This window comes from Prionailurus bengalensis, chromosome A3, assembly GCF_016509475.1.
Source record: "Prionailurus bengalensis isolate Pbe53 chromosome A3, Fcat_Pben_1.1_paternal_pri, whole genome shotgun sequence".
NCBI classification, from domain to species: domain Eukaryota; kingdom Metazoa; phylum Chordata; class Mammalia; order Carnivora; family Felidae; genus Prionailurus; species Prionailurus bengalensis.
This window is the reverse complement of record NC_057354.1, coordinates 2,421,811-2,447,351: the sequence shown is the minus strand read 5'-3', so window position 1 is coordinate 2,447,351 and position 25,541 is coordinate 2,421,811. Positions and strand designations below refer to the sequence as shown.

The 25,541-nt window shown below is 56.2% G+C and overlaps 1 protein-coding gene across 2 annotated transcripts in view; it reads left to right on the top strand.

The window, feature by feature from the left end:
- The window catches only part of CDH4 (cadherin 4), a 541,742-nt gene that overhangs the window by 77,109 nt on the left and 439,092 nt on the right, over positions 1–25,541 (top strand). The gene's annotated exons all lie outside the window — the stretch shown is intronic.

Below are 25,541 nucleotides of genomic sequence, written 5' to 3'. Positions count from 1 at the left end.
CCCTCGAGGGACGTTTGGCCATGTCTGGGGACATTTTTGGCTGTCATCACCAGCATCAAGTGCACACGGGCCAGGGGTGCTGGTGAACATTTTCCAGGGCTGGGGAAGTCCCCCACCCCCAAGCCGAGGCCCCGAGGTCAGCAGGACGGGGCGTGGGCACCCCGCTGCTCCATGGAACTGGGGTGTTCTCCAGATAGTGGTGGGCGGGGGAGAGCACGAGCTTGGCCGGAAGGGGCTCCAGGGGGCCACGCCCTTGTCGCTTGAGTTCCAAGCCTCCGTCACATCAGCACCTGAGCCTGCTCCCTGGTACCCCAGCTGGAGAGGAGTACCCACCAAGCTGGGTCTTTGCGAACGTCATCAGAATGCGTGGTTGAGTTCGGCAGACGCCTGCAAGTGGCCAGGGCCCAGGAGGCAGTTGCCAACGCTGCTGTTGTTGACATAAGTCAAAGATCAGAATTCAGGGAGAAGGGAGGGCGGCTTTCCGACCTCTGCCTGCCCCGGGGCCCAGATGTGACACATCGTCTACCCCAGCCTGCTGCTCATCCCCGTCTGCCCTCTGCTAGACCCTCCTTTCTGGCCTGGCTACAAGCGGGGGCAGCCGGGACAGCTGACCTTGACTCCCGCCAGCGCCGGGCTTTTCCGGCCTCCGTCAACCCGTTGTCCCCACTTGACCACCCCGCCCCTAGTCTCCGTGAAGCTGGCCAGAAGTACGCTACGGAGGTGAGGACGGGCCTTTGTGGGGACAACAGAGCCTGTGTCCCCCACTGGCTGTCCGTGCCTGGCTCCCTTACCTACGGAGGCCCTGTTAATTAGGCGTCGTTGGCCACATCGGGAGTCGCACGTTAACATTTTATAGGCCATTTTCTCATAAAGAAAAGCAAGGCCAACGTAATTCTTGCTGGCTTTGGGGTTTTGGCTTCACGCTCAGCACATCTGACGCAGCCACTGTGGGGATAAAATTCCCCAAATGTTGCCGTATCATCGAGTAGCGAGGAAAACGCTCCATTTCAGTTCTTTGAGGAGAGACCCCCAAATCCTTTAATGTCCAGGCAATAAAGAGTGAATAAACCTTCCCTGGAGGACTGAAGGCCCTGAACGGAGCTCTGAGTCAGGAGATGGCCAACACAGGGGAAGTTCGGAAGGCTGGAGTGGGGGCTGGACTCCGTTCTGCCTTTGCCAACATGAAAAGTGGGTGTTTGGATGGAACCGAGGTACATTCAGCCATTCTGGGGGCTTTCCTTACCCTCGGGGCTCAGCAGTGACCCCGGCAGGACCAAGGCGGGTGGGGCAGGGTGCACATAGTGTTCCTCTTGTGGAGGCTTCTGGATCTAAGACAAACACAAAGAGCAAAGCAAAAGAACAGGTGCCTCCAGAGTGGGAATGTCAGAGTCCAGCCTGAGCTCTTGCACGGGCCTTCTCAAGACTGTTGTCTTGCACACACGTCAGCCATCTGCTCTGGTTTAAGAGAAGAAACATGGGGACTGATGGAGACAGGCCTACAGAGGACACCGAAGAGTAGTAGCTGATAGCTAAGATGGGGAAAAATCCCCTAGACGTGTACATATGTGTGCGAGCACACACATGGTCTGCACATGTGTCTTCTATCTACCCATCTACCCATGTGTGTTATGTATGTGTGTGTATGTGTATATGTATGTGTATATGTATATGTGTATGTGTATGTATATGTATGTGTATATGTATGTGTAGACGTATGTGTATACGTATGTGTATATGTATGTATCGTCTTCCACCTCTGTCGGTCCATCCATCCATCCATCTATGCATCTATGCATCCATCCATGCATCTGTGTGTCATCTACACATCTATCCATCCATCCATCCATCCATCCATCCATCCATCCACGTATGCATCCATACATACACAGACACACACATACACAGCATTCATAAGAACTGGAAAGTGTTAGGGAGTTTGGGAAATCCCCTGTGTTCTTCACAGCCCGAAAGGACATTGACGTCTATGGGATAAGACGTTGATGGATTGTTCTGGAAATGATCGGGTTGTGAGGAGAGCATCCTGGTGTTTCGGAAGGAATGAAGTTTATCATGCACTTGCTAAAAGTTTGTTTCCAGGATGGCTATACCTTTTTTTTTTTTTCCTCAGAATTTTGTACTTGAAGAATTTGTCTTTGCCTGGGCGCGCCGCTGAGGCAGATTGATAAAATATAGCAACGGCATTTATAGAGCATCCCTTGTGTGCCCAATGGTGAGCTAAGACTTCTGCACGCGTTCTCGCCCTGGGGGTATCGTCCTTCCCGCTGAATTGATGGGGAACCTATCTAGGTAGAGGGTTTAGCATTTTGCCTGGGGTCCTGCAGCTGGAAGGTGGTACATCTGGGTGCTAATGTGTTCTGTTCTGTTCTGTTCTCTTCGGGCACTTACACCCTCCCGCCTACCCTCACGGCCATTCCCTGAGCTGAGAGCCACCGTCTCCCAGGAGACTTGGGGAAATGAGGTCTTTGGCATTGACCCCACCCCAGCTCCGCCAAGAGCCCTGAGAGTCTTTATACCCAATTGTTTACGAGTCCGGCCAAGCGGAGAAATGCAGTGCCCCTCACTCGCTTTAATCCCCTCACCATTAATTGTCTGGCTGCATTTTCGTCAAGAGGTAACAAAGAGTAAAATCCAAGCAGTTGCTTCTGTTCGGCTGGTTGTAAATATTCAGCCAGAATTTGACTGACAGTGCAATCTTATGTTCCCCAAAGCTTGTGCCGTATGTGAATATTTTAATTAGGATTGTAACAAGCTATTGAGAAACTTTGAGCTAAATTGGTTCAGCTGTTTTTGCATTAGTGAAGCATGAAAAGGAATTTTTTTTTTCATCTATTAGAAAATATCCCTTAAAAAAAAAAAATCAAGCCAAACCAACTGAAAATCAGCCAGTTTGGGATACTTCTTTAAAGTCAGCAGATTGGATCTCGGTTGGGATTAACTGTACACATTTGAAAAATGTGAAATTTAGTTCAAAGAGGTTGTTCGGGTTTTCACTCTTCCCTTTGGCAGCTGCTTGGAAGGGAGAGACAGTTCTGACAGGACCATGTGTTTCTAAGAAAGGAAGGAGGTTGCTGGCAGGTCCAGATTCCTCAAGGTGTCTTGACTTAGGACCCTCCATAGAGGCGAAGGGCTCTCCACCCGGGGAGATGCTGGGGTGCCTTTTCGGCACGTGGCCCTCATCCCCAGGTTGCGCACCCCCAGCGGCTGGAGGCACGGCCGAGACCACCATGTTGGGCCGCTCCGTTAGAAGTCCTCCCTGTGCTGAGCTGTGACCTGCCCGCTCGCCTCATCCCCTCACGTCGTGCCTCCCCTTGGACATTGAGCGTCTCTCGTGGCTTTGCCCGAGAGCTTGAGTGAGACAGGAGGACGGGAGGTGGCCGGCTAAGGTCTAAAGCTACGTCTTTGCCATGTTGCCACCACACAGGTGGACGGTCAGGAAACCCCTCGGCTTCTCCGATCCCCCCAGCCGTCCCTCCCCTCCGCGGGGCCTCCCGTGTGGGTTCCTCTCCACCCCGGTGGTGATGATCTCTTCACGTCTCTTCTTACCCACTTGTCATGGCCCCGTGTTCCCATCCGTACAGGGGCCGGACAGTCCCCTGGGAGGAACCAGACAAAGCGGGCAGCTCGTGACCCAGAGTAGGGGACCAGCGCGAGCTCACGGCAGCTCAGAATGAAGGCCCAGTGCGGCCAGACCTTCAGATTTTCCACAAGAAGCCAGGAAGCCGGAATGAAATGTGCAGTCTCCCGTTTTCAAATATCGGCAGCTAATTAAAATGTTTTGCCGACACGCAGCGCGGGCCCTGCCGCGCAGATCCCTCTCCCACAGCCAACGAGGACTACAAGCCACTGAGTCATTTCCAACCTTGATCTTATGGTCCCCAAGGGCAGGACCTAGGACTCCTTGTTTCGAGTTTTTGTTCCCTGGAACCCCCCTGCAACACGGACATAACTGGCCACTTGGTAGTTGCTTATGAATCTTTTTTTTTGGAAAGAAAAAGGGTGTTTGTTTTTGTCAGGTTCAAAATTTAGAACAGTTCTACCTCGTGCTTGGTTTTTCCCAAACGTATGTGCTCTAACTGCCAGTTACAATAAGACGTGCTAATGTCAATGCCTGGGAATTGTCCTCTTGTCTTCCGCCGGGGTGACAGATGGGCCGTGAGCCGAGCCAGGGCCAGTGTTTCCCGCGCGAAGGCCTCAAAACCACGGCTAAAGTCTGTCCTTGGACGATCAGCTGGGACGATAAGGGGTGTCTGTTTCCATCTTCACAACCCACCAAACAGGGCTCCCGGGGACTCGATCCTGGCGCCTTTTTGTCCCCGCAGCCCCAGGCCTGCGCCCGCCGCACCAGGACACCGGTCAGGCTGTCCCCACAGCCCACAGCTGTTTCCTGTTCACTGTGCCCTCCAGGAGGGCGGCGGGAACCCGCGATTTCCCTGCTCTAAGGCCTCCCGAAGGGCCGTTCAGAGCAGGCGCCCCATGAACACTCCGTGAATGAAGGCAGAGCCAACTGTGGCTTTCTCAACAGCTCCCTTCCCGTTTCTCCGCCGCCCGAGCGAGGGCATTCTCAATCCGCAGCATTATACTGTCAATTAGCGAGATCTGAAGTCCGTCCAGTCCCTTGTGAACAGATGCCCCAGTGTTCCCCTGGGAGAGGGTCAGACTCTGTTTCCCCTTGGAAGCCTCGCTTGTGCAGACTTTGCCTTGAGAACACTTTCGCTGGGGGTTTGGAGGGCCGGGTGCTGGAGGCTTAAGGCAACAGCGAGCCTGGCCTGGGGCCGAAGACAGTAATTCTTACCAGAGGGAACAATCCCATTAATGCGGGAGCTGAAGGAGAGGAAGACACATGAAACCACATAAAACCATTTGCCCGGCGGGGAGTTCTGCCACCAAATGCTCCCCATAAATCTCCGCCCGGGGTCGGCGGGAGGGAGAACGTTTCCTCTGTGGTGCACCCAGCCCTGGGCTGCGGGACACCCCACATGGAAACATTGGGGGGGGGGCGTTTCTAATCAGAGCGTTCACCACATGGACGTCCTTAAACCCGTCAAGGTCAGGAGGGGAAGTCGGGATGTGGAGGCCGCAAGGCAAAGGTGCCCAGAAATCAGCCAGCAAGGAGACCTGCCGTATTTCACGTGCTGGCAGCCTGAGTTCATTAATTCCAAGGGAAGTTTCTGGGTCAGTGACTTCTCATCTTGGCTTTCTTTTCATAAAGAAACAATGAACTCACACATCACCACCCTGGGAAGGGCCCTCTTAAGCCCGGTGAGTTCCTTACTCTGTGTCTTATGCGCCCTTTCTGTGGGATGAGAGGAGGCTCGTCGCGAGGGTCACTTCCGCACCTGCCCCCCGAATCCTGTGTTCTGTGCGTGCGTCCGTGTTTACGTGTGTCTGAGGGTCCATGTGCACACGGTCCCCCCTTCCCTTTCCTGGGAAATTCTGCAGTTAAATGCACGCAGGCCACGTTCGCTCTAGAAACATCTGCCTTGAGAGTGCCTGGTTCCCGGCGCACGGATGGCCCGTGAACGGAGGCTGATTTGTTCTCGCCGCCCCAGCGCGGGGAGTTCGAAGGGCTCCAGGGGGCTGGGCTGGGGTCTTTGTTCTGTCCCACAAAGTAGTCAATGAGGCATGCGTCCCCAGCAGTGCAGGCCCTCGGTGCCTTCAGTGGGGGGGGGGGGGGGGGGGGGGGATTTAGAGCCACCCTCTCCGTTCCCACGTTTCATCTCTCAGCGTTAGGGAGAGAGGCGAGAGGGAAGGAGGAATCTAAAGGCTGCGTTTTGCACTAACTGCTCCCATCAGAGTCTGTGGAGCGTCTTGATGAAAGCCGGGTTCTGATGGAGCGAAATCAAAAGAGGCAGACAGTGACTTCGCCCCCACGAGATGACACTTTAAAGGGAAAGGCCTAGGAAGGAAGTTCTTTATTGAGTAATTAGCCATAATAAGCTCAGATAAGACAACAGATCAAACAAATCCTCGGAAGGAAAGTGAACAGAGACGATGACTTTCTGGAAGGAATAACAAATAACATCCACAAGCTGAAATCTGGGACTCTTGGCAAGATCCTGGTTCTAAAGGGAAGTAATTGCCACACACAGCTTTCTCTTCTCGTTGAACCCACATTATAACCGGCGTCGTTAAAGCCCGAGCCAGGCTGCCCGTGAGGCCGTCTCTGTATGTCAGTACCTTACAGAAGCGGCCACAGCCAGGCGGATGGGCTCTGGGCTTGGGAAGAGCGGACGATGCTCACGTGTACCCCGAGTGTGCTGCCGGGCGCCCCCGGGGCTGTGCTCTGGGGAACGAGTGAGCTCCTTACCCTTGAGGGGCTTTCAGAGAGAAGGGTGCCGGGTGGGAGGCAGAAACAGGAAGCAGAAGATGCCACTGGGGCTGGGGGGAGCTCAGGGCTGCGTCTCAGTTATGAGTCCTTCCTCCAGCCACTCATTCCCAGTGGTTGCCGTTTATTCCTGTTCACCGTGAGCCAGGCACAGGGCCCTGCCCAGGAGCTCACGGTCAAGGGTGCCGTGATTCAAATGCAGGGGATGGTGACCACAGTGAGGAAGGTCCAGGCGGGATGTCACTGGGGCAGAAAGAGGCCACCTGGGGAGGGTTTCCAGGAAGAGGGAAGTCAGGGCACAAAGATAGACCTTAGGGCTCAGTTCTGGACCAGATATCGGGTCCTGGGAATCATGAGGGTTTCTACACTTAGCACGAAATAGAAAAAAAAAAAAAACAAAAACCCACCACCACCACCACTTTACAGAATCTGTTGACAAACGGCCAGAATACTCAGAGGCATGTAAACCCCAACTTTGGGAAGATGGTTTTGATCGGTAAGGGCTGCGGACACGTGAACTGAGGCTCCAAGCCTGCGCCCAAGCAGAGTGCAGCCTGGCTCCTCCCATCTCGCAGAAGGCTGGGCAAAGGCACAGCAGGACAGTGCAGCAGGGGGTGCCTCGGTTGAGCATCCCTCTCTTGATTTTGGCTCAGGTCATGATCCCAGGGTCGTGGGATCGAGCCCCATGTCCGGCTCTGCACTGTGCATGGAGACTGCTTGAGATTCCCTCTCTCTCTCTCTCTCTCTCTCTCTCTCTCTCCCTCCCTCCCTCCCTCCCTCCCTCCCTCTCTCCCTCTCTCTCCCTTCCCCCCTCCTTTCCTCTGTCTCTCCACTGCATTCTCTTTTCTCTCTCTCAAAAAATAAAAATAATTTTTAAAAATGCAGCAGGAGGAGTTTGGGGAAAGACACAGGGAACTCGGATCCCGGGAACAGGACCTCTGCTCCACCGTTGTGGGCTGGCTGCTCCGAGAACACAGGCTGGGGAGCGGCCAGCGTCAGAGTTCAGGAGGTAGCAGTGGAGAAGCTCTGTCCAGGAGCTCGCGGGGTGTTTGTCCTGCTGACAAAGTACAGACAGGAGGCCACTGAGAGTTTACATCTCCATCTGTGTGCAGCGTGGGGCCCGCCTGGGCTCCGGAGACCCTTCTAGACCTTCTAGACTCTTCCAGCCACAACAGGGGACGCCTCCCTTTGCCAAGACACGTGCTCACGTGACCTTGGTGGGTCGGGGCGAAGGAGGAGAAAAATCACTCCTTAGCTTTCGTGACGATGCGTGTCAAAGAGAGAAAAGCGAGCCCGGGGACAAGCGCAGGTGATCGGGGCTGCTGAGTCCTTGGGAGTGTTTGTGGTTTTCTGGGGGCAGGCCACGCAGCTGCCGCGAGCACAGCACGTGAGTCGGACACGCCGCTTGGACCTCCTTCTAATCCGCGCGGCGTCTGTCGCTCCGAGAAGGAGAAGGCTCCCCTTGTGATTTGGTTTCTGACGATCGTGTGTGCGGGGGGCTCGCTCCGATTCCTTCCTCGAACGGACATCTGCTAAACAGCAGTGACGAGCCCACACAGCACAGGGTGCGGGGACAGGGAGCCAACGTCCAGGACCGGGGAGCGGAGCAGGCGTGAGGTCAGGGGGCAGGGGCTTCCGTCCGTCCACTCGTCCATGTGCCCGGGGCACCCGGAGGGACACCGTGACGTGTCCCTGGTGGCATCTACCCTCAGCGAGGTCAACCCAGCACCCGGCTGCCCGTCATGGCCCAGGCACGGGGGATTCCCGCACAGCACGGGCGCAGTCTGCAGGGGCCGGTGAGGGCACCAGCAGCAAGCAGTGAGGGTTACAGTGCTCTGACCAGTAGGAGCAGCTCGGAGCCCAGTAGGGCGGGTGCTAGGGAAGCAGGGTCCGCGAAGAGGAGCCATTTGGGCCGAGTCCTGAGAGGCAGGAAGGAGCCAGGCAGGCAGTGTGTCGGGAGGGGAGCGTCCAGGTCGAGGACAGGCCTGGCAGGGATGCGCTGGGTACGTGGGCCATGGGCTGGAGCGAGGAAAGCTGCCGGTGGGGAAGGGGACCCTGGTCCGCGGGCTCAGCGTGGGTCTAGACGGTGGAGCCCGGCTGGGTGTGGGGCCCACCCCGAGGGGTGCCCGGGACAGCTCTGGGGCAGGAGGGGCGGGATCACGAGGTTGTGCTGGCTCAAGATGCGGTCAAGCAGGAGGAAGTTACCGAGACTGTGCGCGACTGGCCGACGGAACAGACTGGAAGGGCCTCGCCAGGAAGTTTTCAAAACTGATCAGGAGGCCTTTTGACCTGCCTCACGTGTCCCTTTGCTGGTCACGCATTGGATACGTGGCCTGCCTGAGTGCAGGAGTGGCTGGGGGCTCTGATGGTCTCATCCATGAAGTGAGGGGGTGCAGGTCCCGCAATTCCTTCCTGGGGTCCCTGGGGCTCCGGGCGCCCACTGCTCCAGCCGGTGTGACCTGCGTTTCCTCACTCCCCCGACCCGCTCGCACGTTCATTAGCTCGCTCATTCATTCGTGCATAAGACATGTCTCACCCAGCGTCTGGCGTTTGCCAAGTGCTGAGCTGGGTGACGGGGACGCGCTGGCCAAGGACAGACGGCCCCTCCGCCTGTGGGGCTTCAGTCTTTCAAGAAGCATCAGAGACCCCCTCTCGCCGCGTGCCCACGCACACACGCAGCCGCAGAAGTAAAATCCTGACAAATGTAATGAAGAGATCCCGGGCCCACAGGCGGGTAATTCGGGGGTTCGTGGCCAAGCCGGTGGCCAGGCGGGGTGCGAGGGCAGAGCAGCTCCTTGCTGGTGCCCGAGGCAGCTCCTGAGCCGCATGGGGACCACGTGGCCGGAGCTCAGAATGTGAATGTTTCTCGGGTGAATGAATCAGAACAACCACATCTGAAACCGTGACTTCTGAGTTGCCCGTGGCCGGCCTTTCCACGTGACCTTCCCCACTCACCGTGAATTACCCCCCGGAGCAGGGCCTGGGAAAGAAGGGTTCTGACTGTACCTCTTCCGCCTGGTTCGTGGGGGCTTTCTGTTGGTGGCGGGCACCCCCGAGTGGTGCATCCCAGGACGCCACGCAGCAGCTCCCGTGGACCCAGCCAGCGGCGGTGGGCCCCCCCCCCACCTTCCCCAAGGTGTGTGACTTCGTTCACAGGCCACTGAAGCTCCAGGCGCCTCGTGGCCTGGCCTCCGGGAGGCTCACGTGGCTGTTTCTGCGGGGCCGCTGCCCGTGCGGAGCTCAGCCCGAGCTCGCACGACCGTGTTCTACACTCAGAAGGGGCTCCCGGGGGGGCTTGGGGCCCACCCTCTCCCCGGCTTCCAGGCCCGTGTGCACATCCACGTGGCGCACATGCCCGCCGTGAACACGTGCTCGGGCCCCAGAGTGGGACTTGTTGGGACGCCTCAGCGGCTCAGTCGGTTACGTGTCCGACTTCTGATTTTGGCTCGGGTCGTGCTGTCAGGGTCGTGGAATCGAGCCCCATGTCAGGCTCTGTGCTGACAGTGTGGAACCTGCTTGGGATTCTCTCTCTCCCTCCCTCTCTCTCTCTCTTTCTGTCCCCCCCCCCCCCCGCCGCTGTTTTTAAAATTAAAAAAATAAGTTTAAAAAAAGTTGCTTTTCTAGAATCCCCGGATGAAGACGTAGCCTGTCTTGCTTCCAGTTGAGTGACTTTGAATGAGGGACGCATCTCCCATTCAACCCCAGGCCACAGTGAGCCTGTTCCCATGGAGATCACGAGGCGCAGGGGCTTCTGTGATCCCCAGTGGTTGAGGGACGCATCTCCCATTCAACCCCAGGCCACAGTGAGCCTGTTCCCATGGAGATCACGAGGCGCAGGGGCTTCTGTGATCCCCAGTGGTTGAGGGACGCATCTCCCATTCAACCCCAGGCCACAGTGAGCCTGTTCCCATGGAGATCACGAGGCGCAGGGGCTTCTGTGATCCCCAGTGGTTGAGGGACGCATCTCCCATTCAACCCCAGGCCACAGTGAGCCTGTTCCCATGGAGATCACGAGGCGCAGGGGCTTCTGTGATCCCCAGTGGTTCTCAGAGCATGGCCCCAGACCACCGTCATCAGCACTGCCCGTTGGGAACTCAGATTCTTGGGTAGACCTGCTGAATCCGGAACTCTTGGGGTACAGACACCGGAGGTGGTGTCTTTACTAGCCCTCCGGGGGTTCCTGATGCCCAGTAAGGCAAGGAGCCACATGACCCCTGGCACCAGACCTGCCACGTCCTCCGCCTCAGCTGGGCTGCAGTCCACGTAGATCAGGGAGCCGGCTGGGGGGGTCTTCTCTCCTTCGATTTGTTGTGGTTTGTGTTTTTACTTTAGGTTTTTTTTTATCTTCCCTGCGATAGTTTCTAAACAATAGGTAAAATATTAACACAAACAGTTATGTGTTAAGGCCTAAGAAAAGGAGCTCCCAACACAAAGACCGCACCTTCCCCATCCAGGCAGGGGAAGCCCCGGCTACCCCGCCCCCGCCAGAGGCAGGCGCTCCACTGAACCGTGTCTCCGTCATTTCGTCCAATGCGCCATTTGGTGTCTGTGTGTTGACTGAGCTTTTTGGAAACGGGAAGTCCTACGATGCGCCCTCTGAACCGAGAACCGGCACCGACAGGGCTAGCGATGTCGACCCCGGAGCCGGCTGTCGGGTTCGAGACCCGGCCCTGAGCCCGCGGTCCGGAGCGAGCCCGTGAAACCCTCTGTGCCCGAGCTTCCTCGCCTGTACGGCCTCCTTCCCTGGTGAGTTTCCGCGGTGTCGGGGACACTGCTGTGCCTCTGGCTGGGTGCGCAGTCTCTCACAGTCACAAATGCGTTGTGTTTCTGGGCTCCGTTCGTGGGGCTGCCCCGTGGCTGCCGTGTGTTCCTTCCCTGGCGCACACGGTTCTGTCGGAGGGACGTAGCAGAATTTATGCACCTGCCACGGACGGACGTGGACTTGTTTCTAGTTTTCTCCTGTTACGGATGCGACCTCTGCGAACTTGATTCCATGTGCAAGGGTGTCCCCAGTGCACAGGTCCACGTGCAGTTGCTGCCCGGTGGAATAGGACTGTTTTCACCTTTTAAGGGGAAACATCTCGTGCTCCTCTAAGTGCTTGGAAAAGTTCACCTTCCTGTGAGCGACGTCTGAGAATTTCTATGGCTTCAAATGCTTTTCAAAGGTTTGGAGCAGATTAAAAAAAAACAAAACAAAAAAACAAGAAACAAACAAAAAAACTTTTGGCTTGCGGATATGATTTTACGTCCGTTTCCAAAATTCTTAATGACGCGGAACATCTTTTCATGTGTTTGACATTCTTTTTTTTTTTTTTTTTTTTTTTTTTTGGTTTTCTATGGTTAAACTTCAGCTTGGGCCTTTCACTCAGTTTTCTGTTAAGTTGTCATTTCTTACTGATCTGTAAAAGTTACTTAGGTACCTTAGCTGTGAATTCCTTATTAGATTTGAAGGGAGCAGATATCTTCTCCCAATTAGCATCTTTTCTTTCAGCTTTCTTTGTGCCGTCGTTGGTAAACACAAGTTTCTGAGTGCTGGGAGCTTACCGCTTGTTTCCTGCAACTATGGATTGTTCGTGTGCATTAGGAAGTGCCTCCATAAGCGCACTCTGGTACATTTGCTTCTCAGATGTTTCTAGAAGTTCACATTTGAGTCCTCCAACCTCTGGGAGCTGATTTTGTAAATGGAGTGGGATACAAATACAGCTTCACTTCATTCCGTGTGGAAGGCTGACTGTTTGAGATGGTGCCTCAGGTAACCCTTCTAGTCTCTGCTGATTTCCAGTTGAGTCCTTCATATAGAAATTTCTCACGCGTGCAAGTGTGTTTCTGGATTTGTTTGTCAAAACCTGTAGGAGTACCCTGTGCTGATTCGGCCTTGTTCTAAGCCTGGGGTGTAGACGGGGCAGTTTCCCACCTGGTTCTCACCAAGACTTCCTTGCCTGTCCTTTATCCTTTGTTCCTCCATAGAAATTTGGAAACGCCTTCCAGAAACCACAAAAATATTCTGGAATTTTCATCAGAATTCTTTTCAACCTATTGCCCAATGGGGAGAGAACCTGATATATTTACCTCTAAAGATTTATTTCTCCATTGCACAAATGGATGATGTAATACACAATTTTCTCCATAAAATTTTCCACACTTCTTGTTAGAGTTACTTACAGTACTTGATATTTCGTGCATGGTCAGTAATGCCATCTTTTATTAAATTACATGTTCCACACATTCTAGAGTATCGAAGTGCCATGCACATTCGTAAATTTATCTTGTATCTAGCAATCTGTTCAGTTTCTGATTTCTAATAAATTATAGATTCTTTGGGGTTCTAGCATGTAGATAATCCTGTCATCTATGAATAATGCTATTTTTAATTATTTCTTTGTACCTTGGATTCTTTTTTCTTGCTAATTAGTCAGTGTTAAATAGAGATGCTAATATCAGATAACTTTGTCTTGTTCCTGACTTAAAAGGCAGTGGCTCTAATAATTCGTCATTAAGTACAATGTTTGCTGTAGATTTAAAAGATATTCTTTATGAGGTTTAGAAAGTTCTCTTTCATTCTTAGTTTACCATGACTTTGTTTTGCAATTTTTTTCTTCTATTGAGACAGTCTCATAATTTTTCTCTTTAATCTGTTCACATAGGAAATTGCATTAATAAACAAACTTGCGTTGTTGAGATAAACTTTGCTGGGTCATGAGACACAACCTTAGTATGCCTTGCTGGATTTATTTTACTGATTTTTATAATTAGTAATTTTTATATCTTCCAAAGTAAGATTACCTATAATTTTTCCTTGTACTTTTCTGGCTTGATTTTGGCATTGAGGTTACACTAGCTTCATAAAACCAAGTGGGGACGGGGGTTGGCCCTTCTTGTTCTAATCTCTGGGAGAAATTGTACAAAATGAAAATCTTCTGTTGACTGTTGGGTGGAACTTACCTGTACATCTCCCAGGCCGTGTGTGTGTGTGTGTGTGTGTGTGTGTGTGTGTGTGTGTGCATGCACGCACGCACACCTGTGTGCACTCACGTGTGTGCATATGTGTGTGCCTGTATGTATGAACATTAAGTACACTGTTTTCTTAGATGATTAGAGAACCGTAGGGTGTCCTACTTATTACCAAGTTGATTTTGGTTATTTACGTACTTTTTAAAAGCTGAGTGAAGTCAGTCAGAGGACAGATATCGTATGTTTTCACTCATATGTGGATCTTGAGAAACTGAACGGAAGACCATGGGGGAGGGGGAGGGGGAAAAGAGTTACAAACAGGGAGGGAGGGAGGCAAACCACAGAAGACTCTTAAATACAGAGAACAAACTGAAGGTGGATGGGGGGGGTGGGGGGAGGGGAAAATGGGGGATGGGCATCGAGGAGGGCACTTGTTGGGCTGAGCACTGGGTGTTGCATGTAAGCCAGTATGACCATAAATTATATTAAAAAAATAAAAGAGAAATCTTTACTTTTTATAAGGTCATCTATACGACGGGGATTTCTTTCCCTGAACATCCCACTTCTTGGGTGACATTTGTGGTTTGTGATGGCAAGCCCTGCGCTCCACGCAGAAACAGTCTTCGTTTGTGAGGCATTCACCTTGTCTCGGATGCGTACGTGACCACGCAGGGAGTTGCTGCTCAGGAACTATGCGGAACTAAATCTTCCAGGATGAGCAGTATACGACGGGCAACTCACTTGTGGGCTGTGGGCAAGCGTGGGTTTCCTGTTGTTGTTGTTGTTGTTGTTGTTGTTGTTGTTGTTGTTGTTAAACCCTGTGATGATCCAGGAAGATAGTCTCATCCACCTTGTTAGAGCTAAAGTCTCCTTGATTGTGACTTTTTTTCCCAGCAACTTAGGTAAATCCGCTGTGCTGAGCCCCAGATAATAAGCAATTAGACCTCGACGATTGCAGTCACCTCTTAATGATCCCAGACTCTCCCTTGCTCACTCACCAGCCTGAGGGATGTGAGAAAATACAAACCAGGTCACGATTGCTTGAGACCTTTCTTCTGAAACCCAGGCTAGAGGAGGGCCTGGCCTCTGCTAATCACAGTGTCCACTAAGCCTCAGCTTCACAGCCTTTAACTTTTAAATCCGTGGACCGCTTTCCTGCCCCAGGACCTTTGCGCATAGTTTTGGCCGCCCACGACATTGTCCTCTATTTGCATGCCAAGACCTTCTCGTCCCTCAGCTATGGTAAAAACGTCACTTCTTCAGACAGACCTGCACTGACCACCTGCTCGTGGGAGGTTCCCCCGCCCCCGCCACTAGGGTCTCCACTTTTGGGTTTTGCTGGTTTCTGGCCGAGCACCGTCCCAGTCGATCGGGATTTCATTCCTTTATCTTCCCCACCAGAGTGTACCAGTGCCGAAACGTGACTCACTGGCTCGCTCACTCTGGCTCAGTGAGCGTCTTGGAATGGCCAAGGAATGCCTCGGAGGCACTTGTTCTGCTGAGCGTCTCCCTCAGATCTGCCAGCAGCCCCAGAAGCTCGAGGTCCCAGCTCGGCCCGGCCCTGGATGTGGCTTGTGAGCAAGTGCCCCAGGATCCTTTTGTTCTCCCTGCTTAGACACCCTGTCCCGCCCCTCCAGCTGGCAAGTCCCTTTCCTGAGTTCTAGCTCACTGTGACTGTGGTGAGCCCCTAGGCGGGTCCCCTGGTGTCCTGAAAGGCAGCAGTGTCCCTGGGCTCCAGTCCTGGCATGGCCACGTGTGGTCTCCAAGTCTGAGTACCGTCCCCACCTCCGGGGGTGCTTCCAGGACAGCGTGGCCAGTGAGAAGTCGGGGAGCGTCTGGGGCCGCCTGGGGAACTTGGTGACGGCGGTTGTCACAGCTTCCACTGGGGGCTGTGCGTCTGTCCTCGTTCACGCTGATAGCCTCTGCACAACGGCGTGTCCTCCAGTCTGGGGACTGTCTCTTCGTCTCTGTGTCCTTTGGGTAGGATTCCCAACTTTTCTGTCAGTTCTTGCAAATAATCGTCATCCCAACAGGGTCTTTTCCAGGGCTCAGCGTCTCTCTGGAACTTGCAGGCACCTGCTAGGAAGCCGCCAAGTGCGGGGCGGTGGCGGGGCCTGCCAGGAAGCGGACAGCCCCTGCTCACGAGCCGCCCCTGTTCGACAAGAGGCAGATGGCGATGAGCTCCACGCTCTGGAGGAGCGTAAGGGCCGCGGGGTCGTAGAGACAGCACCCCCTTGGTCCGATGAGTGGAAAGTCTTCCTGGCTGGAGTCGGGGGGAAGGGGCAGAGCTGAGTCTGGAGGGTGGGCTAGGGGCGGGGGAGCAAGAAGGGGCCGTAGCTGGGACGAAAGCAGCGCCTGGACCCCATCGAGGCCTGTGTGTCTTTGAAGATGAACTCAACCTGACGCAGCGATGTGGAGAGCGTCAGGGAGACTGAGGCTCATCGACCGTGCTGCGTTGAGGGCGTGCCTGCATCCGCTTTTGGAAAGACAGTTGTCAGGCGCCTGCAGGTGACTTTTGAGAGCCATCAGATCAGAACTGAGCCCTGGGGATTTGCAGGCAACATATCCCTGCCCCTTGGCTACAGGTACCCGCTTGTCCTTGCATTCAGAGATTTGAGCCCCTTCCCTCCCCCTGCAGAGCCCCACTCCAGTGGTCCCCCTTTAATGACGTCTTCCTTACCATCTCTAACAAGTGCCAGCATAATTTTTATTTAACAGATCCAAGGCAGACCCCAAGTAAGTAAATGAGACCGAATTCTACTGAGCCGGGAGGGATTAGATGCTATTTTCTAACGACCACTCAGACATGAGCTGCGATAAAACCGAAACCAGCAAGCTGCCTTCGTGCAGGATTCGGGTGGGCACGCGGGCATGAGCCCGGGCGTCAGAGATCCAGACAAGAGGGTCTCTCGCCGTTCCCGGCTTCCCTGGCGTCTCAGCGTGGAGGGCGAGTGTGGGCTCCCTGTGGGGACAGACTGTCGGAACTGGAGCACGGGCTTTGCTGGGGAAATGCCTGTGTCTGCATTTTGCACTCCTCCAGGTTTGAAGGCTGAACCTCCAAAGAGATGTTCCTGAGCTCCTGCATTTAGTTCGCCTCCAGCTGGCCTCTGCAGCCCTGGGGGCTCATCCCAGGACGAGGTTCCTGTCTTAGCTCCGAGTGCCCTAACAGTTGACCCTGCCAGGAAGGGCTGCAAGCAGCTCGTTGAGAGAATGATGCCAGGAAAGCTGACGAGGGGAGACAGTCTAAGGAGGAAAACCAGAAAAGGACCTGTGAAGGAGGTCACGGCCTCGGGCAAGTGTAGCTCAGTCCCTCTGGGGACCTCCGGCAAGACCACGGGGAACCCACCGCGAGGAAGGAGGAGGCAGGCATTCACCCATCAGTGCCCGCCTCTCACTGCCCGGGGCCGGCTGGTAACTGCTCGTGGCCGGGAGAGCCACATAGGCGGGAACTGGCCATCAAAGACGCCAGCCCCACCGGGGGCCGAGGGACCGTGGGCAGGGCACCAACGTGTCCACTGGGTTCCTTCGGACACCTGCTCCCCCGGGCTCACCGTGTCCTGACACGTCTGGTGTTTGTCTCTGGCTAAGGGCTTGCCCTGTGCCAGACGCGTTCTGGAGCTGAAGAGACAGCAGTGATGAGGCCGACAGCAGGACAGGGGTGAGTGAATGAGTCCGACGCACGAGGAAGCCTCAGAATTTGAGCGAGTTCGGAGTGAAGACGGTGAGGAGAAGAACAGTGTGGAATGGGAGTGCCCAGCCACGGTGGGGACATGGCAGAGAGACCCAGGGAGCAGCCTGACTGGCCCCCACCAGCCCGATCTGGGGAAGTGTGAGAGTCAGAAATAAGTAAGACGGCGGGGCTCGTAGCCTGGGGAGTAGAGCAAGAATGTGTGAGTCCACGTCGACAGAAAACAGAAAAGACTGGGGGTGAGGAAGGGGCGGGGCATCCTTGCAGCAGAAAGAAAGGCAGCCGGCACGTGAGGCGTGACCGACGGAACCAGGAATGCGCCGTTCGACGCAGCGCTGACGGCAGGTGATGCAGGCGAGAAGCGTCCGTAGGTGGTGAGTCTGGTCGGCGAGAGTTAAGGAGGGTAGAGAGGCAGACGGACCCAAAACATCTTCCTAAAGATTCCTAACAGTTATAAAGGGGAAAATAAAGGTGAGTTTCCACGTGGGGCGTGGGGCAGATGCGTCCTTGTGAAGCCGTCAAAGCCACGGCACCTGTGGTAGCGGGACACGTGGAAACTGCGTGCCTGCTGGCACACAGCCCTTGATCCCCAGGGATCCCGGATCTGTTCCCGAGAGACCTCAGACAAACCCAGACCGAGGAACAGTCTGCACTCCTCAAAGTGCACTCCTCAAAGATGCCCAAGTCACGAAATAAATAAACTGTATAGAAAAGGGGGGGGGAGGCTCAGTCAGTTCAGCGTCCCACTCTTGATCTCAGCTCAGGTCACGATCTCACGGTTCTTGGGTTCGAGCCCCACGTCGGGCTCTGTGCTAATGATGTGGGTCCTGCTTGGGATTCTTTCTCTCTACCTCTCTCTCTGCTCCTATCCTGCTCTCTCTTTCTCAAAATAAATAAATAAACTTAAGAAATAATGCGCAGGTCACAAACCTGACGAAAGAAAACCTGAGTGGGGACAGCGGAGTTCCGTGCCTGATCTGGGAATTTCTTTTGCTAAAAGACGTTCCTGGGGTGGTTAGAAAAATCTGGGAAAGGTCTGTAGATGAGATCGTAGCATTGTGTCAATTGTTCCCGCCCTGATCTTGATGTTTGAGCTGGGATACGGAGGAGGATGTCCTTGGCTTTAGGACATACATATTGGGGGATGTGTTAGCAGTCAAGCACGTGGGGTCGAGGAAATCCACCTGCAGGCATGACTGGTCATGCATGGTCTTGCAACTTCTCTGTGAGTCTGAGAGGCTATTAAAACAAGAATTACAGAACGAGTGAGCAATGCAAGCCCAAAGAGGTGGGAGTCCAGGGAGCACTTTGCTGAGATCAGGTGGTCAGAGAAGACCCCTGCAGAGATGTCACTTGAGTTGAGACGTGGAGGAAGAGAAGGAGCTGGCCGCGCACAGTGGGGTCGGTGAGAGCAGAGGTGCAGGTGCCACAGCAGGAAGCCTTCAGCGTCGTGGGGCCGCACGCAGGAGCGGGGGGAGCGGTGGGAAGGGGGCAGGGACGGGACACCGGGGACTTGCAGGGCAGCGAGGGCGTGGATGCCATTCTAGGTGTCGGGAGCCTGTGGGAAGGTTCCCGAGCAGCACGGCCCGCAGCCAGCTCTGTGCGCTGGTCCGTCACCTCCCCGCTGCTGATGAGGCAGGGCTGGAGGCGCCCCCTTAGCCGAGGCCATTGCCACTGTACAGCTAGAGGTACCCTTCTGTCCGTGGAGACAGCCTCCAGCAGGGACGCGGCATGGAGGGGAGTGGCGGACCTGGCGGGACCTGGGGAGCTCAAAGGTGGCCCGGTTCTTCCACCTTGAGCACCTGGGTGGCTGTGGTGTCACCGGATTCAGGCGGGTGGAGGGCCAGGCCGGACGCCTCTCCGTGCCCCCAGGGGGCCCCTGGCTCTGAGAGAAGTACGCATGGTGATGCCCGTGGCATACGCAGAGGCCTTCTCCAAAGCCAGGGCCTCGTGTGGGTCGTGGTTTCCGCCACGAACAGGCATGTGTCCGCCTCAAAGGACAGACCATCGCTCGGTTCTAGGTCCCGGAAAAGGATTCAAACACTCGCTGCCAGCCAGGGCTTGCGACTCTCAGCGAAAGAGCCATTGTTCCAGCGGGTGCTTGAATACTGATTGCATCTCTTGCTTTGTAAATAACTCAGTGGTAAATTTTTACAATATTGTTTTTACAGAGACTATAATGAGAAGGCTGGGTTTTTCTTCCCCCCCGTCACTTGGATATTAAGGTCTTTAATGGAAGTACACAAAATGACTCCATGAAAAGCACACAAAATGTGGAGCAGGCTGCGGTGGGCTCAGCGCTGTGTTCAAGTCGAGGGGCTCCAGCCCCCCAGGGACGGCCCTCTCGGCAGCGTGGGAAGCCAGTGTCGCCTCGGCCCTTCCTCCCTGTCCTGTGTCCGGTCCATCCCTCGAGGGCGCAAGCTGCACGGGCAGTGGTCACCCCGTGGGATTCTTGGGGTGGTGGGAACGCACAGCTTGGGGACGGTTTTATCTGGGAGCCTGCCTACTTTTTAATTGGCCTTAGTGTTGATGAATGGCTCCGTTCTGCTGGGAGCGAGCAGGGCTGGGCGCTGGAGCGGGTAATCTGATTGCAGCCTGTGCTCTGAGCCCCGCAGAAGCCTCTGGAGCTGCCCTGATTGGTTTGGCCCCGGGCTGCACAGGGCTTGGCAGAAGTGAGGCAGCAGAGGGTGGGAAAGTGGGAGAGGAGGCCGGCGCCCTGGGCACTGGCGGGCCTCCACTCTGGGCGTGAGGTCATGGCCGTCGTCTGTGGTCCCGCAGCATCTTCCAGGCAGACCGCGTTGGGGCCCTGTGGTCCTGGGGGCAGCTGGAGACGCGGGGGCTCCTCCTGGAATGGCCCCTGTGTCCAGGAGGCACTCAGTAAAGGCTGTTCCCTTCCACCCAGGAACTGGGAGACCCCGTGGATGTGTGCGGGAAAGGCCGTCAAGCTGGTGGTCGTGTGGGCAGGCCCATCTGGTGTTCTCCAAACCACACTTTTCTCCCTGGGGCTCCCAGCCCCCCGGCTCATGCTGCCCTTAAACAACAACACCCCCTCGCCCCCTGCCCCCACCACCAGAGGGCTGGGCAGACCTTCGTCGCCCCTTGGGTCCAGCTCTGTCGCTGCGTTTGGCCCAGGAGAGGGCCTGCTGCGTTCCCGTGGGACCCCCCGGTCCTGCCCAGGGCAGCCCTGAGCCGAGCCTGGCTGAAGAGCCAGGAGAGCAGGGGGCGGGCCCTTCCGCAGGGCGGATCTGTCATCTGCTCCTCCTACCCCCCTGCGCCCCTCGCCCCCGCACCCTTCCGCCCCTCGCCCCGGCCAGACATGTGTTGTTGTCGTCTGGGGAGCTCATACCAAGCCCGGCCTCGTGAGGATGACTCAGAAGTGGGGTTTGGTCGCACGACAGGCGGGCAGCTTGTGTTTGCAGACACTGCCCATTTCAGGTTCCAGGAAATACCGCTGAAGTGAATCCTGTTTGAATTCGACACGTCTGTTCCACGTCCGGGACCCCGTCTCGCCCTCTGCCCCCTCTTGCCGGGCGGCCGTCTTGGCCCCGGAGTAAGCACGTGACCACCTCGGATGCCCGACCGTCCCTGGCCTGCCCCGCACGTGCGACCCGGCCACTGGTCCTGAAGTCACGCAGTGGTGCCGCGGCCCGTGTCACACGCAGACACGGGGGCGGCGGCGTGAGGAGCGGTACCCCAGCCCTTCCCACCCGGTGTGACGACCAGAGAAAACCAGCGAGGCACCGTCTCTGAGCGCACGCTTGCCCGTCGCTCCCACCCAGCGCGTCCGTGCTGGGCTGCAGGGCTCCGTGGTGCTGCCTTAGCTGTGGACACCTGTTCGCAGGTGCGCCGAGGTATCCTCGTCAATGACGAAGCGGCACCAGGAGCAGCTCCCAAGCCTCGCCGGCGCTCTCACACACCCGGGTGGCAGTGGGGGGGGGGGGCGGCGACCACCCCTGGGGAGCCCCGGCCAGACCGCCCCGCCCCCCCCTCCCCACCCATGAGCCAGCCAGGTGACGGTCACGCTCACCCAGGTGGAAGGACGGCCACCTCAGTGGTGACAGAACGTGTTCACCGGATCGGAAAGTTTGATTCCACATCCACGGGAAGACCGGACGTGCTTGCTGGTGATGCCGGGGAGTGGGGTTAACGGCGTCGAACCTGCAGCCGCGGGGGCCGTCATAAACCAGCCTGCAGCCCAGACGCCGGCCACACGTCTCTTATCCATCCCACACGATGCTTCCCACTTCTGTCTTCTTTACGTGTCAGTGCTCGCTCCTATCTTGTCTAAAAATCGCGATTTCCGCCTTGATTCCTAACAAACCGAAGGCTCTGGCTGCCCGGAGCCCATTCCTTCTGGCCGGGGACCCTGCAGCCGTCTTTCCCGTCTGGCCCCGAAGCCCGAGAGAAAATCGCGTGCCTTCCTGCACGTGGCCGGCATCAGCAGCCCCGCCGGGGCCCAAGACAGTTCCGAGCTCCCGGCCCCACAGCCGCTCAGGTCCGCGAGCGGGAGGCAGGTTTTGCGGTCCCGCAAGACCCGAGTGCAGTGGGCTGTGCCTTCTGACTGCTCGCTCTCGGTGCCCGGCGCCTCGCTCAAGGCGCATTTTATTCTGAAACCAGCGATCATCTTCTGTGTTCATTGCAGATAACGTGACGCGCGCTCTCCCGCTGCATTTCTTGTGACGAATGCCGTCCGGGGCCTCTCAGGACGCTGGGGCTTAGCGGAGGGAGAGCAGCAGGGAGAGCTGTAGACGTCCCTCGCTGTGTCTGACCCCCCCCGCCCCGAAAAACCCTGAAACCCGGTACCAGATCTACCCCGAATCGTCCTGCCACCGCGGCCCGGCGGGTGCGGGCGCTGGGCCGTTTTGTGAACTGTGACCTCGCTATGCTCATGCTTCGCTTCTGGACGCGGTTGGATCAGCTGTTGAACACGCCGTAAAGTGACCCGAAAGCGCTGAGGGTCGCATAAACGCGAAGTGTGACTCGTTCGGGTGTGTGGTGATGTGAAAACGGAAACACGTGCGTGGCCGCGTGAACTCTGGACTCGCTCACCTTTAGCGTCTGGGACGCTCCGTCCTCTTCAGAAATGACGCAGAGTGGCGCGGAAGCTGCCGCACACGGAGCAGGAGGGTGGCCGGGGTGCGGGAGGTGGCTCACGTGCGGCTCGGGGAGAGTTTACGGCTACAGAGGGCGCGGGCTCCTTGACGGTAGTGAGTCAACAAGCTTTGGCAGATCAGCTACTCTGAGTTTTTAAATGCTTGTCAAACAGCCGTCGGGATCAGGCACGGAGCTTGGTGCTGGTGGGGCGACAGCAGTGAAACGTGGTCGCTCCTTAGGGGATCCCGTGTTCATAGGGGACAAAGATGTGGGAACGTGAGCGCGGTGCGTGTGACGTGGTGGGGATGCGGGACCCTGGGACCCCCCCACCCCCACCCACCCCTACACAGAATCCAGGAAGGCTGCACAGAGGAAGAGATGGCCAGGGTAGGGAGGGGGTGAGAGAGGAGGTCAACTGGAGCATCCCTTCATGTATGGCATGTGTGGTGTGCCTACAGAGTTCCCAGGGGGTCCTGAGAAGGGTCGGGGGACAGTCTGGGCTGTGGTTAGGAGAGCCGACTCGAGTCACACTGCCTGGGCTCGGGTGCTGGCTCCTCTGTGCGCTTTCCCTGTGGCCTCGGACAAATTGCTTATGTTGTCTGGGCCTCAGTTCTCTCAGCTGTAAAGCGGGATAACGGTAGTGCCTAGCTCCGAGGGGCTTTTTAAGGCTGGTGCTTAGAAGAGTGCTTGGCACCCACTAGGTGCTCAGTACAGTTAGATGGTGATGGTGGTGGTGGTGGTGATGATGGTGATGGTGATAGTGGTGATGGAGATGATCAGATGGTGTTAGAGGTGGTGGTGATGGTGATTATGGTGGTGGTGATGGTGGTGATGATGATGGTGACGATGACGGTGATGGTGGCGATGGAGATGGTGTTGATGATGGTGATGGTGAGGTGGTGGTGATGGTGGTGGTGATGGAAAAGGTAGTGATGATGGTGGTGGTGATGGTGAGATGATGGTGATGATGGTGGTGATGGAGATGGTGGTGATGATGGTGATGGTGAGATGGTGGTGATGGAGGTGGTAGTGGTGATGGTGAGATGTTGGTGATGATGATGGTGATGATGGTGATGGTGAGATGGTGGTGATGGTGAGATGATGGTGATGATGATGGTGGTGATGGTGACGATGACGGTGATGGTGGTGATGGAGATGGTGGTGATGATGGTGATGGTGAGATGGTGGTGATGGAGGTGGTGATGGAAAAGGTAGTGATGATGGTGGTGGTGACGGTGGTATCAGCAGTGATACCTCCAACATTGACAGCAGAGAGGGTGGTGATGATGTCTGGCACCTGGGCCCCATTGGTGTCGGCAACATGAGCATGGACTGTGTGACGTGAGAAAGTGGCCACGGAGTGAATCACCCCAGAATGCTATGGTGTGGAATGTGAGTGCTACTGGCAAAGATCTCAGGAGAGGGAGCTCGTGGGTAGCTGGGACCCTTTTGGAGGAAGCCAGCCTCGGGCCAGCTTTCCCAGGTTGGAGAAATGGCAACTTCACAGCAGTGGAGGCAGGAGGAACCTGGGGAAGGGCACGGAGCGAGAACGTGGGGTTCGAGTGGACGCTTGCACGTGGAACATTCTGGTCCTGGAAGAGCCATACCCGGAGCAGAGGTTAGATCAGCGGCGAGTGGGGCGAAGGCCAGCCTTGGAACCTGCCACTTCCTCTGTGTTCTTCCCCATGGCGTGTGGCTGGTATGAGCCCCTCCTTCTGGCCTCTTCTAGGACTGTTGCCCTTCCTACCATGTGTCTCAGCACAGACCCACAGGGAAGTCCTGGGAGGGACACTCATATTTCCGTTTCACGGGTGAAGGACACAGGCTTAGGGTTGTGGCGGGACCGCTTGGAGCCTCCCAGGTGAGGGCGTCCAGGATCCCACGCAGTGTGAGGCCCCGTTCACACCGCCTCTCCTCGCTGGAAGTTCCCTGGGCCAAGATCCCGTTGACAGTCTTTCTTAGTTCCGATAGGATGGGCGTATCTCTTGGGGCGAAAGCCCACTCAGTGCGCCGTCGGGGACACCTCTCTCATCCCAGGCCGTGAGCACCGGTGAGGCGAGCTGGGAACTGCAGGAGGATCAAACTACGAATGCGCTCCCACCACCGAAACGTGATGGGAGGCTGTCCTGCACGTCTGCGTTGCCACGGTAACGGGGGATTCGGAAGGGACCGCCCAGTGACACATTTTGCCAGCAGTACTCTGCAATCACGGAAGACTTTGTGGCTCAGTCTAGAACGACGGAGGTCGGGAGCTTGAGGGGCTCCAGGGAATGTGGCCGCGTCTCATGGCGTGACGGGCGAGGAGCTCTGGTCCCCTTGGAAAATGCCACTCTGGGGGCTCCCAGCCCGTGACAGATCCAGAGGATCGTGTGCCACGTGTGAGCATCAGCCGGTGGCCGAGGAGTTGTGTGGCTGCGTGGCTGAGGGTTTCTGTGGGGCCTCCCCTCCTGGGCTCCACTCTGCCACCCTCTCTTTTCCACTCCTGTCCCTGGCCTGAGTGCAAAACCCTCTGGGGGCCAGGCCTGCCGCGCACGGCCTGCACGAGAAGTGGTTGTTAGGTGACCTTCGAGTGTCACTGAGACTGGGGGGGTTTGGGGACGCTGAGCTGGTATGCGGCCCGGGGGCCCCTTCCCAGCTCCAAGCCGGCCCATCCACACCGCGGGCCGTGCACTCCATGCCCTGCCCAGAGAGCCTGTCGTTCTGGTCCTCCAGCACGTGCGGGGACCGACTCCATCCGCATCCGAGAGCCCCGAGGCCCCGTGACGGTTTGGGAAAACCTGACATCCCGCAGATTCTGAGAGCGTCTGAACCCTTCAGTCGGGAACGGAGGGAAGCGGGTCTTCTGCCTCTCAGATGTGAAACACAAACCCCCTGTACCGTGGCTTTCTGAAGTCCACCAACCACGTTAGCGGGGAGGCGGCCTCCGCGTCTTCAACGTGGTCGAAGGGCGTGAACTGGATTCCCAGGGAGAACGTCAGCGTTAGGCTCAGGTCAAGTCCCCTTCAGAACCAGGCTGTCCCGGGCCGCTACAACATCAGAACCACAGTTCAAAGTGATGGGATGGGCCTCAGCGCCAGGTGAGGGGCTCCCCATCTTCCCCCGTGTTGAAGTCGTAGGCTTTTTGGACCTTGTAAGGTCAACTCCTGTGACGGGCTGAATAGTAGACCGACGAGGCCCCTGTGATGAGCGGGTGGGCAGTCCCAGCATCTTCTCACGTCCCCCAGTTATAAGGAATAACGTGACCACTTTGTCCTTTTAGATTTTTTAACGTGGTGTTGATTTTGCTTCATCTGATAAACATATTCCGGAAAAGCAGTTCTAATGGTTTCCTTGGGATACAGGTTTTGTTCCTTGAAAAGTTTGAAAGGATAGCATATTGGGATCTTGTGGCTGCTTTAACAGCTCGGTCTGAGATCAAAGTGTGGGCAGGGCTGCGCTCGCTCCGGACGCTCTAGCGAGAGG